Genomic DNA, 14789 nt, shown 5'->3' on the forward strand with positions numbered 1-14789 from the left:
GCAGACTCCGCACAATCGAGGCGTGTGCTATTTTTTATTATTATTTATAAGCTCGGAGTCGCGTCATATAATATTAGAACAATTTGCGATATTATATGATTATTATGCTGCACAGCGAAACGAACGCGCGTGATCATCGCTGCTGGTGCCGTCGGGCCGTGGACGAGTGGAGGGAGGAGTGCGTTTCGCGAGCGATGGCCACCAACGCCGCGTTTTCATCATTACGTTTGTTGTCGTGTCGCCGCGGTCGTCGTACGCGCACGCCGCGCCCGCTGCGGCGAAATGAGCGATGAGCGGCGGCCGGCGAACGAGCGATCGAGCGAGCGTTCGAACGCACCACGACACAAAGCGGCTTTTGTTGCGTCGCCGGGTTCGACGACCTCGCTGCGGCAGCGACGTTCGGCCGTCGTCGGAATCGGCCCCGAACTGAGTCGTCGTCGTTCGTTGCCGCGTGGTACACGCGCGCATTTCTCCGCGAGTTCGTTGACCCGGCCAGGCCGCTACACGCGCAACCTAAGCACGCACGCACGCACGCACGGCGCGCTCGGCAACCGGCACACAGGTAAAACGCGCTATCGATTTCGCGACATTTCGGGAGGTTTTTCTTTTTCCGGTTTTTCGCGTTTTTCAGTTACGCTACCCGTAGGTATCGTCGTCGTGTGTTCCACCCACCTCGCTCCGAACCGTTTTCCCCGCGAAATTTCAACCGCGACCAGTCCTTGTACACGCAATAAACGCATTTTGTTCACGAAAAGACCCGTCCGAGAAACGCGGTTTTGGTTAATTCGTGTACATTTGCAATAACATTATGTAATAATATTGAACAATATAATATTATTATAATAGTCAAATCGTACTTCTATTATAATTTATAACACGATAAAGCGTGAACACCATCATAATAATTTTATGACGTACAAAAATAATTAACCGCCTGTTCGTTCCACGGCACAGCAAGTATAACTAAAATATTAAAAAGTTTATTGGTATATCGACTATCGACACTATCCGTGTTATATATACTTTTAATAAATATAAATGATGACATATCAGCCATCTGGTATAAAATAGCTATTATTTTATTGTATTCCGCCTGTATGTAGGTTCGAAAATTATCGAATTTAAATTTTAAATGTATTATATGTTGCCTATATTATTGTTAGTTTTGACCATCATCGTTATAACGGTTGCTGGTTAGATTTTTAAGGAGAAAAGTTAAACTTTAATTTTAGATCTTTTCGTCAACTTGTTTGGTACAATATTTCATCGTATAATACAATATTGCAGTAAATTTAGACTCTTGTTTAATATTTTATACGGCACGTACGACTGAAATACGTGAAGTACGAGAGACACCCTGCAGCAACTGAAATAAACCACATTATGTAGACTGTAGAAAAGTTTAGGTTGTATATTTTTGATCGCGCGTACGCACCAAAAATTATTTAGATAAAATTACGACATCAAATTCATACGATATTTGAGGAATCTTGAGCAATGACATACGTTGTTACTTTGTAAACATTAAATCAAAATAAATTTACAAAATTATACAAGTGTAATGTTACTAATATTCTAATACATTTTATTAGTGAGTAAAGCGAGTTATAAGAATACGATATAATATTATATCATAATAATTGATTTTTTAACAATATAGTCTAACACGTGTCGACATCTGCTTCTCATCATCCGACATTGCGATGTATGATGACCCCCATAACACGTATTATATTAATAATTATTGTTATCGTTTAAAATAGCTTTCATCTCCGACCATCTCAATTCACGTAGAGTAAAATATTCAACGCACAATTTAAACGGTGCACATATTATTATAATGACTACGTCTATCATCTTGATTACCTAGAAATTAAGTTGCAACCGAAAATAAGATAATATGTAAACTAACAAGGATAATCAAATTCTGTATGGGCGTGGTAGGGCAGATAAATCTCAAGCAAACAATTGACCATGATATATAGAATTTTTAGGATCGTACCACCTCATCTACCACCGTTTAACAAGTCAACACTTAATAAATTTATTCCTTCCTATAAAATAGCCCTGACAAATTCTATAATACAACTTTTATATTTAACCGTACGCTATATTATTATAATATATTTAACGCTATTTGTTGATTTGACCGCTTTTGACCATTCACTAATCAAATGTTAAAAAAATAATAATATGGTTGATACAAATATGAAATATTTTCGTACGAGACTTTTTGCAGTACCTATAAAAATTTCTATTAAGAAGAATATAACTTGACATTAATATCAATTACGCAATATTCAACTTTATTACATAACTCGTGATGGAGATTTTAGTACGTACCACTGTGGTACGTATATATATATACCTATATGGTGTGCCTATACCTATACTCTATAGGCTATATTAAATTATTTATAACCTTTAATTAACCACTGTTAAATTTATCTAGAATATTTTGTTTAAAACGCTTTCCAACCCTGCTGTTATGACTACATCACATCGTATCTTGGTATCTTGAACGATCAAATGCAATACCTAACATAATATTATATAATAGGTAATGTACAGCGTTTTATCTGAAATCCAGGTGCGTTACATTATCGTTTTTCAACGAACCGAATCGATATCACAGCGATTTCCTCTGAGCGTAAGGAAAATGTATTTATATGTACATATATGTATATATGATATACACCGATATCTTATAAAAAAAAATGTATAGCGAATCTCATATCAACCCAGAACGGTTTAAACCATGATGGTTAACCGAGTTCCGGCAATTCTCTGTAGTTTTCGAATGTGAATATGATTTATCACTGATTATATGTTATAATACATAATACATAAGATTTACCACTGCATGTTCATCGTAATCGGCTGGGCCATCAAACGAAGCGAGACGATATTCTAATGCTCATCACAGACTGCAGTCACACAGATGCGGTGTCTCTGCTGAAGTATTATTATACTATTACGTTTTCCAGATTTCTGTTTTGTTTCTATCTGTATAATGTGATATAATATTAGAATCATATTGAATGATCATTGTGTTGTTCGTTTTCGAATTCGAAACACGAATATTTTATAATATCATTTTGGGAACTTTTAACCTTATGATATTGATAGTGTACATAAATTCCTCGCTCCAATAGAGTGTACTGTATTTTGTATAATATTTTACAGTGCACGACAAACAAATTATATTATATTACAATATACGAGCGCTCGTTTATGTTTTTTGTTACAGTAATGTTTTATGCTGTCGTCAATATAAATATTGGAAAATGAACAATATCGTATTTTTACGCGAAAAACTATATACCTATAGTGGCGGACCGGACGGCTGCAGTTATTAAAATGTGATTATTAATATATTGTAGGACCTATACGTTGGTGTGTGCTGGTGTACAGTTTGCAAATCACGCGGATTATATTTATACAGGTGCACATTATAAATCATAATATCCATACTTCGACGAGCAATGTATTATTATTATTATGTAACATCGAACTTATACTTGATCGAATATCACATTTTAATCACAATAGTAAGGTCGAATAGTATAGATTTGATTTTTTCTCAATTTAAAATCGGAGCGGGGCAGCGAGCTGTTCTTCAATATTACAGCTAAAACGTATATTGTGCACAATATCACGATTTTGAAATTTGCGATCTATTTAAGCGAAAGATAATAATGATAATTTATTAAATTCAATAGCGTATATCATATAGATTTAAATCAAAAATATTGGATAATACATTGTTAGATTTTCAGCATTGCAACTGCCATATTATGTACAAAAAACATGAAAGTGGTACTTTTTTAAGTTAGCGTACTAATAATACACGGCCTAATAGTATAATTTGTGATATTTATTTGTAATTTTTTTGTCTGTAAAGGAAAACCTCATGGTGAAAATATTCAGAAATATTATTTTTCGTCCAAAAAACACGCTTTTATCCGGAAAAATAATGTCGGTAAAACGATGACACGAATTACTAACAATGTTCCTATGGAAAAAAAGCGTTTTCGAAGCAAATTTGCAACTAACTCTTGAAACGTGTAATAATAATTTATGCCCAACTGCAGTGATACAATATTATAATATAGTTTAATACAACGTTGCTCTCGTTACAGAACAGTGGCGTGCCGATGAAGGGGTTTTTGAGACAATTCCCTCAAGTCTAAAATGGGCGAGTGCACTCACGTGTGATTAAATGTAATAAATCCAAAAAATACGTCATATTATAATAAAATAATGTTATTTTTCAGAATATAGAAGTCCATATTTTCGGTACCTGGTGAGTTCTTAATTTTTAATCTTATTGCCTCGAGTTTGAAAATTATTATTTTGCTTTCCACTATTCTACTACTACTACTACTACTACTAGTACTATACAGAGTACAGTAAATTGTATTACTATTATACTATGGAGTTCGTCGTGTATATAATATGCGCATTGCTGCAGCTGCAGAGAGTATAATATAATACGCCACGCGCATTGTAGTACTAATCGCACGAATATCATCATTATCATCATGACATCATCATCATCATCGTCATCATCATCGTCATTATAATCAGCAACATTATATATTTCGGCCGTCGTGCTGCAGCGTCCACCGGACGCGCGTGAAGAGATTTCCACGGGCGGCGCGCACACTTTCGAAAACGCATTCGTCGGAGTCAGCGGCGCGGCGTCATCGTCGGTGGCTGCGGGGTGGTGTAGGCCGCTGCCGCGTGCATTGCCTTCAGGAAATATTTGGAGGTCGACGACCCCGGCGTGATAAAACGAGCTCCGCGTGCGTCGCCGTCGGAACGCGATGCAACTATAATACAGGCCGTCGCACAGTAGCCGTTTCGGTGGAAAGAGGCAAAATAACTCGGCTGTGCGGTGGGTGCGGGTAGTGGTTGGGGGAGCGGGGTTGATGTGAGGCTGTCGAATTTTTTATTTTTCGATTACTCTTTTTCGGGTCAGGTGGAATGGTTCACAGGCGAGGAGGTGGGAGCGGTAAATCATAAAGGTATATAATTTGACGCATCTATATAATATATTATAATACTGCTGCAGTGTGCTCTTATATATAGAAACGCAAAAAACGCACTTACAACTGCACTCTCATCGTATAACGCCGTGTTATAGATGTACATTATACAAAGTCATATATTGTAACATAAATTACTAATTGTGAGAATATAATGTAGTTACATACATTATATAGAATATAGATGCTCGTAAAATATTATTATTTATTAAAGAGCTAGGAAAACGAAGCATTAAGATCTAGCCAAAAATATGAAACTATATTATACAATATCATTAAATGTGAAACTAATGGCAACATTTAAAAACTAGATTATTATCAAATTATTTCAATATTGTACAATGAATTTAACAACAGTACGTACCTATAATTATATTTCAAATACTAAAATGACGCAATTGTAATTATTAAAAAAAAATTAACTCCTCCTAAAACGACCAAAAAGTATTAAAAATGCTTATATTCTTAAAAATCATACAAGAGCAGAAACAGTTCAAAATCATGTTGTGTATTTCGTATTTATTAATCAAAATGTTGTTCACTTTTGTATAAAATATATTGAACAATTGATGTCCTAACACATTATTATACCTAAGTAAAATTATGCAAAATATGTAACAATTTTCAAGCTCGATTTTCTTATCATCAACATGATTTTTATCATTATAGTTTATATTTTTTTAATATCTTCAAACGTGTCTCATCGCCGTCCGTTACCTATATCATATTATGGGTAGATGGTAGGTACATATATCGGCCACTCCTCATCGCTGCCAAGTGCATGTCTTGTTAAGCATATTAGTATATTAGCATAATATATTTTTTAAAGTGTAGGTTATTAAATACTATTGCGTTTATGCGTTCCACGTTATGAATATAATGTAAAGGTAGTATTATTTTTCAAGCGCTTGCAGTACTGTAGTTTGAAAAATAGCAAACTTGTTCGGGGCGGAAAAAAAGTATGCGTAAAAACAGGTTTCTCGCAGCAGTTGATACTGGTTTTGATGAGGAAAAAAATTTAAATTTTATCACCCAATTGTTAAAAAGTCACAGATCCGTTCGTCGATCATGAGACGCGCAAAAAATGATGAATTCAGATTTTAGGTACCTATACAAAAAAAAGAAAAAGAATAATATTATCTATTATTAAATACTTTTTATTTATAATATTATTATATTATATATATATATACACCGAATACTACGATCTACAAACTAATTCATCAAGTATATACGTTCACTTATACTGATATCATATCATAGTGGATGTGTATATAGAGCACTACACTTAAACTATTCCAATCGTAGGTATATATTGTATTGGAATACGATTGTTTCCATATCCAAGCAAGTAGCGCCTACGGTTTATTCAAAAACTTTTCCAATCGGTACTGCCATCTACATAAATAGGTTAACGTATGTAAAATACAATAATAACCATGTAACTACGAAAGTACACTTTATGCAGAATGCACTTGGTTGTTAATCAACTGTTATTTATTCGGACTGTACCTTTCTACGACATTAAAACCGTAACGTACACATATTGTATTATATTATATTAAAACCTATAATTAAGATATCAATATCAGTAAGATAAAATCTGAAATTTATATCTATACAAAATTGTATACATTTAAAAATGCAAAAAAATTATATTTAAAATATATAATAATGTACGTAGATTTATTATTATATATATATATATTTTTTTTTTACCAATAAAATTATTTATATACCAATAAAATATTTTGTACAAAATAATAATACACCTTTTAAAGAGGACTACAATTAAAATGAGAACAATAAAATAATATTCAACGGACCATTTATGGTTGGTTTCTTCCTTTTACCGGCATTGCATGCGTTTAAAACCCTAATAAATTCATTGATAAGTACATAACCAGTTTAGACTCGTATAGTTTTCTTTATATATAGATTTATTAATTATTATGCAATAAGTTTGATGTCTTTAATGTTATGTTTTATGCAGGAATGTAATAACAATAGCTCGTTATAGTAACAATAATATCTAAACGTTTATAACGGCTTCAATGTAATTATCTATAAAATTACTTTTAACTTTGAAAATCCTTAAGTCACGAAAAAGATTACTTGAACATAATAATTACTAAACGGATTTTTTCTTCAACTTTTACCGAGGAATACTTCAATAATTCGTTAATTTAAAAAAAAATCTTTATAATTTTTTTATACGAGCATTATGACTTACAACTTTACAAGGTTATACGCCGGCTTTAACCTATACACACAAGCTATACAATAAACATAGACGAAACTATAAGAGTACATACTTGGTACTTAAGATATTTTAGTTTCGATTCCTATATGTGGGGCGACAATGCAAAACGTACTATTTGCGTTTTACATATTTTTCAGGAAAGGTCATTTTCTGCTGTGCATTAAATATTTGAGATATACATGTTGTGAAAATGTTTAAAAATAGATAAAAAACTATGAAATAAATTTCTGCAGGTAAAAGTATTTTAAAATGTATTTTTTGTACTTAAATATAACTTTTTAAATTTTGAATTGGATCAAAACGTACTATTTACAACAAATGGTACGTTTTGCTTTGATTAACCAAAATAGTACGTTTTGACCAATATTTTTACAAAACGTTCTATTTGCATAAATTACATTTTACAATAAATATAATTTAATATAATTATATGTTAAGAAATTAAAATACTTTGACTCAACTAAGTGTAATAATATTACACTTACTAGTTACTTATACTTATTCAATTAAGTTTATTTAAATTAAGAAAATATATAACATATAGGGAACCGATGGTAGCATCCATATAGGTGAAAGGAATACAAGTTAGGTATAATATATTTTAATAAAACACTTTTTTAATAACTTTTAATTAATAAAAACTAAAACAAGGTAAATAAAAGATTAAAGAACACTTAAAAAAGTAAAAAAAAAGAATAATATAATATCAAGTTTTAAATATTTAAAATGTAAAAATTGTGTAAAATATATTTAGACAATGTTCTTATAATTGAAAATTTTTAAAAATAAAACAACTAATAGGTACTGTATTATGATAGAATACATCTAGTTAAGTTATGAAGTATAATTAAGTTTTTATTTAGAAGTAATATCTATTAAGTACCTATTTATTAAGTTAATGATAACATTAGTGTTGTTAGGAAAATAATATTTTGTACCTATCTACAATTAAATCAAAATATAGTTCTTAATGTACGTCATCCATCAGTATTATTTTAAAGTTTAGTCTTACATGTGATGAAGAAAATTATAAATTAAAATAAAAAAAATTAACTCAACATAATATAATATGCAGTAATTAAGTGCATTACATAATCTTTAATTTTAGTGTTAACTGTTAATTTGTAAAAAATCTATAATAATATATTCCTTTTCAAAAATAGGTTGTTTAAAAATAGTATAAATAATATGCTTAGAAAAATATATTCTTAAAATAATAATGAATTAGTGTTATATCCAATAAAAGCACTGTTGTATTTAAATAGTTTACCATACATATCTAAGAATATAAACAAAATAATGATACAACTTTTAACTGAATTAAAACCTTATATTTATAAACTTTAATTTAATTTAAATAAAGTAGGTGACTATTATAAAATACAAATACAAATATCTGATACCTGTAACCATTGTGCACATATCTTGTCATTAGATACAGCTTGTTGTGATTCATAATCATAACTTTTTTTTTTTTTAATGAACTTACTGTCAGTGGTCCATGATTTGAATCATTGGCAACTAAAATAGGTATCTATAATATAATAATTAGTAATTATTATAATTGCATTAGAACAAAAATGTAGATGACTATTACTACTCTAGACAAAATATACATATAATAAATTAATAAGTTAGTATAAAATAGTAGTTTTCTAATAGGTTAGAAAACAATTTGTATAGGTGTAAGCATTACCTTATTTCTAGCAGTATTAAGAATGTTGATGCTCTACAGCTTCTTAGCATCAACTACCTGAAGATATGAGTTATAGAAATTAAAAAATAGTTATTGATTATTGTATTATAGAATTGGTAGTATACAAAATATTAAAAGTTTTTTCATGTTATTTTTTAAATAGTACAATAATATATATTGTTTTACTAGATGTATGTACCTACCTTGTTTTTCGCCTTGTCCATCATCAATTTTATTCTTTTCGACATGGTAAATTATAATAAATTATAATAATTATAAAAAACATTAAGTACCTAAATAGCAAGCTGCAAGAGTAAGGTACTTTAAAAATAGAATATGTGTTATCATAAATGAATTAATGAAATAGTTTCATTGATTAGACCTTATCACTAAGTTTTGGCGCGCATAATAATTAATGTTTCAAAGTTATAAACGATTTTTTTTTTTTTATAATTTAGGTTAGCACGTAGATAATATGTTAAACAAAATACGTATATCATATATTAAATCTATATAATTTAATAAAATGTAACAATAAAAACAAATTTTAAAACACAGTCGTTTTTGTAAATAGTACGTTTTGCATCAATACATTTTTAGTCCTATACCGTGTACATTGGAAATAGTACATTTTGCATTATGAATGGAAATAGTACGTTTTGGAAAAATTGATGTAATTAGCACGTTTTGACAAATTTTTTTTTACTTTTTATTACGGAATCTATAGCAAATAGTACGTTCTGCATCAAACAGTAAATTGTTCGTTTTGACAAAATGTATATTGTGCAAATAGTACGTTTTGCTTCAATTTACTATTTTAAAAACGGTTATTGAATGGGAAATAGTACGTTTTTACCTAATCTGATGATGCCAATCGATCCGCCGCCATTTCAAACATATAATTCAATGTATAACTCCATTTTGACAAAAATGCAAATAGTACGTTTTGCATTGTCGCCCCACATATAATAGCCGTAAAATATAAATTAGAAAACATGATATTATATTTATATACATTATACATATATATACTTACTATAGTTACTATAATATTCTCTCATGACTGAAATGATTCTAATTCCGATGGCCCTACAGTGGTTTATTTTCCCAACAATGCCTTCATGGTCTGTCGAACAAGTTGAAAAATAACTGTACACGAGTACATGGTTTTCACATATATAGGTAGGTACTTGGAGTGGATTTTTTACACGAGAACAAAGGAACGAATTCACGTGTAAAATAAAAACACATACCTATATATTGTAATTGAATAGAAAATTACTGAAATCTAAATACGATATCTCAATTATGTATGGTTTTTAAAAATAAAAAAATATATGTAGAATCACATATTTTTGGTTATACATAACTATAATTTATTTATTGTATATTTATGGTTGAAAAGTATATGTTTGTACTATTATTCTCTAATTAACTTTACATATTATTTACCTAAACACAATAATAAAATTACACAAATTTCTAAATGTATTACATAAATCATAAATATATTCATTGGCTAATAAATTCGTTTTCCACCAGTTATATCATATAGGTAAATTTTAAAAGTTGATGACATAGGTATACATGATGTATATACAATATGTATAATTAATTTTACATTCAATTTAAAATTCAAACAATATGTTTATAAATTTTAATGTACATTATTAGAAAACGATGCACTTTAAAAAAAAACCAATGGACGATAAAAAAAAAAAACATAATATAAGTCAGATGTCTGCATACATCTATATCTAATATAAAACGCATGACAAGTAATTTTTTTTCATCTAACGTTAAAATAATATATAATATATCGCCCATGCAGTTTAACATATTGCAGTATACAAAATATTATAATATTATGTTGGGCAAGATTAAATAACATACAACATTTGTTCAGACTTTTATAGTGACCAGTGACCGGATACACAATGACTTACTGTAATGAATATGTGCATAAAAAACATATTATTATGATTTATTATCAACGTGCATCACGTAGAACGTATAATATTATAATATGCATACTTTTTATCCGAATTTCAGTGATCTTAATTTGCATAAGTATGGAAATTCGTGACGGACGTACATCTGTCATTCGTTGTCACGATCGTTTTTTTTTGTCCTCTTTTCGCTTATTTCAAAAACAAATATTAAACTCCATTTTGAATAATTAAACCCTTGTACGATTTAGACACTTATACCTAAAGCTTTTTGCACGAGATTTTCTGAAAGAAATATTGTTGGTATTTTTTGTTTTAATTGTTCAACATCATTCACGTTAGTAGCAACTCTATCAGCAACATTCGGCGCCGTACGCCTAAATTATGTAGTGTATAGCGTAATCCAAATTAAACATACAATTAATATTAATACAAATACCAAAATTATTATAAAAAATCAATGTATTAATACCAATATTGAATATAGACTGGTTTAAAAAAAAATTACAATTTTTTGCAGACATACATTTACATGTGTGTTCGTTTAGGTAGTGATTTACTGGAACAATACATAAATGTATAGTTGATTCGTATATTATTGCAAATGATATATCACATTTTATAGGCATTAATGGTTCATCAACCGTGACACATTATCATCATTCCGATAATTCAATCCGACTGCAGTACTTATACTTTTATTATTGCTAATTTACTCTATGGGTATCCAGTATTATGATTTTGGATGATTGATCGTTAAAGTCCTGCAAAAGACATTCCAAAACACAAATTGATTTATCAGTATTAGATTAACAATATTAATACATATTATAATATACAACCTGCCGAGTACCTACAGACATTTAAATAGATTACAGAGTGATGTCTCACAGTGTTTATATCCTTGTATATACGTATACAAATTATATGTACTCCTCTATCCTATTTTTGCATGGCTGCATACTATAATAACTGTGGCAATACCTTTATAATTTCTAATACCGTAATAATTTCCTTAAATCGTATTTAAAAAATATAAATTTAAAAAAAGTTAGTGACGGAGACTTTGTTATATTTTAATTTTAATATTATTACGATATTAAACTGGCGTCTCTGCAGGCTGAAATATATTATATCGCTTTCTGTTTTACAATAATACACACACCAATAAAATTCAAAGCATTTTTATTTGCATTAGTAATTATTATTTATTATTCCACAAATGTTACATAACTATATAGTTAAATATATTTATATACATAGTTAGAACACCTTCTTTAAGCTACTGCTTGTAGCAATAAAAAGGTGTTCATTTAAAATTATAATCGTAATAATACACTTGAATGTTGGCGATTTGTATTTGATTTTAATTATTATATTCATCTATTTTTTTGGTTATTAAGGTGCATAAAATAATGATTTTCATGGACATTTTATGCAATAAATTTACTATAAATCGTATCTAGCTATTTAGTTGAATTATTATGACAGAGTTATTTTCGTTTTATTTCTAAAGTGTTGTAGTACCAATGAAATATTATATTCTCTTTCAAACAAATTAAAAACATTGTTTACAGTGTACCGATATAATATCTGACAATATTTACAAGTCAATGTCCAAACATATAGAACTCAAAAAACAAATGGACAAAAAAATAGATGATAATTGGTAAACAATACGTCGTGCAGTGGACTCAATATTGTTGCCAAGTTATATAGATCCATATTTCTATATACATACAGTTAAATCATTATATATGAGTATTGAGTATACGAATTTCACTTAGCATACCTACTCACTCACTTTTATTCAATAATGCAGTTCTTCAAAATCTCATTTTTAGAATTTTTAAATATACTTATGACTATAGTTTTAAATTCTTGACATATTTTGTTTTGCGTAAGATTTAAATCCTGTGAAGATACAAAACCAATAAATTTTTAAGAAACGAATATGAATAACTTGTAAAATTGGCCCGATTATAATAAATACGTAAATATATTAGATTAAATACAACATATATTTTATATTTTTGAATAATAATTTTTAAAGGCTAATATCATTTATTTTTAGTACAAACATGTTAATAACTGATAAACTATACTCGTTTGAATTTCGAATAAGATACATTAACATTTCCAAAAAAAATATTCATTAAATAATTTACGGTAAAAAAAAAAGGATTCTTATTTGAAAGTCAGTAGTTTATATGAGACACTATATAAAGTGTAAAAAAAAAATGGTTACTGAGTAGATAAAATCTCCAAAAATCAGAGTTTAAATAAATTCATCATCAAAGAAAAAAATTGGGGTGACCAAACTTGGTGAATCACTATATATATTATGTATAGATTATATATTATAAATTATTCTTCTCTATTATGTTTATACTTGGTTTTCGTTGAAAGCAAATAATAGTTTACACTTAAATACAAACTATCTGGATTGTATATATAGACTATTAACTATTCAAATTAAAGTTTATTAAATACTATAATATATTATACATTCGAATAACATAGATAATATTATAATTGTTTTATGAATGAAATAAACGCGTTTCCGGTTACAATATTTTTAATTATGAATGATATTATGTCTATCTAATTTTTTACTTAAATAACAAAGTAGATACTTTGCTATCGAATGGTTTTTATACAAACTTCTAAAATAGGTATATTTTTCGATGAAAATTCAAGTGATCCCTTGGCGTTTCTGGCTATACCTACGTGAAAGAATTATTTTGTATAATAATATACTATCTTGTATTCTTTTATATTAAACTACAGTATAGTACCGTCAAGTGGATTTGAACTATATAGTCTATATATACTCAGTAGCCAGTACTTCAGGTCATGTAAAGATATATAGGTATTTAAAATAAATAGCATATAGTGTTTATAATATTTTTTCCAATGTAGTTGATTTAAAGTAATTATGCCAGACGCTGTGTTACGAAGCTTAAACATAATATACCGTACACAAAATATTAATTTATGTTACCGTCTCAAATGGTGTTTAATAAAAATATTTTTTCTTTAAAATTTACAGACATATTTTATTGGTAACTACTCAAATGTATTACAAATCATACTTAAAATAATATCAGTAATGTGATAATAACCGTATATTGTATACTATAACATGTATCGATACATAAGACTAATAGTTTCATTGTATACCAAATTTTTAAAATGTTAGCACACATTATTTTTAAAATGTTGTGTAAAGCACATGTTGGAACACTTGTAAATATAGTTAAAAAGCGTACAAGATAATCAATTTCAAACATGAATTGTAGGTTGATTAAAAAATTAATATTTTCACGTGTCAGTCATTTTTTTAGTGTTATTTTTTAATTAGGTATATTATACAAAACAAAACATAGTTTTTGTAGGATATGAGCAAATATGAAATCAAATACAAACAAAAAATGTATGTAATGTATAAACTATGTAGGTTACCTATAGGCTATAAAGAATATCTTTATTCTCCATGGCTATAACTTATACATTTTATTAATAAATTATTTTAATTTTAATAAATGATCGTGGTTCCCCTGTAAAAAAGTATGAAACTGATTTAATATCCTATGAATAGGTAGGTACATTTTAAATGAAGAAATGATATTGTATATTGTTGTTAGAATTGTATGGCATTTTCTTGAAATTTTTCAACTGGTGCCCTAAAACCATAAACCTCTTACTCATAGACTGGCCCATCCGATAAATAGGAATATGTCTAAAACCTTTATATAGACTTTGAAAATGTATTTATTTTTTTTAAATATTTATAAAAAATTCTGTATGTAGAATTTAACATTCTGCGG

The 14789-nt window shown here is 28.7% G+C and overlaps 1 long non-coding RNA gene across 2 annotated transcripts; it reads left to right on the top strand.

Annotated features, from left to right (window-relative positions):
- Nucleotides 1-213: 213 nt before the first annotated feature.
- On the top strand, nucleotides 214-4848 carry LOC149057353 (uncharacterized). Of its 2 annotated transcripts, XR_016190892.1 has the most exons (5): nucleotides 214-810; nucleotides 3251-3445; nucleotides 3905-4067; nucleotides 4143-4224; nucleotides 4278-4848. It is a non-coding gene; the product is annotated as an uncharacterized LOC149057353 (long non-coding RNA). The 2 variants fall into 2 exon arrangements; XR_016190891.1 differs by having other exon boundaries at nucleotides 214-562; nucleotides 4143-4329.
- The last annotated feature ends 9941 nt before the right edge of the window (nucleotides 4849-14789 follow it).

Source organism: Diuraphis noxia, unplaced genomic scaffold (assembly GCF_037042655.1).
Source record: "Diuraphis noxia isolate RWA-SAM2 unplaced genomic scaffold, SU_Dnox_SAM2 contig0003, whole genome shotgun sequence".
Lineage (NCBI taxonomy): Eukaryota > Metazoa > Arthropoda > Insecta > Hemiptera > Aphididae > Diuraphis > Diuraphis noxia.